The sequence below is a fragment of the Rhyacophila brunnea genome, unplaced genomic scaffold, assembly GCF_057557595.1.
Source record: "Rhyacophila brunnea isolate RB1 unplaced genomic scaffold, BYU_Rbru_1.0 scaffold_18, whole genome shotgun sequence".
Classification (NCBI taxonomy): Eukaryota; Metazoa; Arthropoda; class Insecta; order Trichoptera; family Rhyacophilidae; genus Rhyacophila; species Rhyacophila brunnea.
The window spans coordinates 31,016,055-31,016,660 of NW_028232837.1; positions in this window are offsets into that span (position 1 = coordinate 31,016,055).

Sequence of the window (606 nt, forward strand, 5' to 3'; positions counted from 1 at the left end):
ACTGATTTCCATAGTAACGCACGTATATATTAATAATTTAGTTGCTAGGACCCCAGACCCCTAGTAACCAATAATAATGTTTTACTTCCGAAATAACTTTTCATATAAAACAGAATTAACTGAAAATGAATTCAATTCTACTTAAAGATGGCTAAAAGTATTAAAAGAATGCATTAGCATCGAGTTCTGATATATTCTAAAAGTTTCAAATGTCTAGCTAGTCGGGAAGCTAGTTAAAAATCGATTGCAAGATTTGTACTGGACAAACAACCACCGGAAAAACAAGAATACGAGTTAATAAAAACGTTGTAAAATCCAATCAAATCAGCGGTTTCTTTGAACTAATCGGTTGCCGGTTATCCGGTTAAGCCGAAAGATATTTTATATTTTGCATTTTTAAATATTTTTAATGTAAATAACAATTAAAATAAGATATATTAATATATCCTACAATCAATTAGATATATTAGTTCAATATAAAGTAAGGAGATACTTCGGTAATAAGGGAAATTAATAATATGAAAAATATAATAGGTAAAAATTGAATACACATGTTTCAAGTAATAAACCAAATGGAAAATATAGAGATAATAATTAAATTACGGC